The sequence below is a fragment of the Colossoma macropomum genome, unplaced genomic scaffold (assembly GCF_904425465.1).
Source record: "Colossoma macropomum unplaced genomic scaffold, Colossoma_macropomum, whole genome shotgun sequence".
Taxonomy (NCBI): Eukaryota; Metazoa; Chordata; class Actinopteri; order Characiformes; family Serrasalmidae; genus Colossoma; species Colossoma macropomum.
The window spans coordinates 26,967,120-26,967,370 of NW_023494807.1; positions in this window are offsets into that span (position 1 = coordinate 26,967,120).

The window sequence follows — 251 nt, forward strand, 5'->3', positions numbered from 1 at the left end:
TGTCCCAGTGGGCGGCGCTCCGGGGACATTTATTTATTCACCCACCCACATTCACACAGGCCACGCCCCCTGCGGTGGGATTGGCTGGACTGCATGTTAAAAGCAAACACTGAAACAAATAACAGTCTGCATGCATATATATATATATATATATATATACATATTAATATATATATATATATATATATATATATACATATACATATTAATTACAGACTGTAGTCTATCTTTTTCTGTGCATACATACTGTG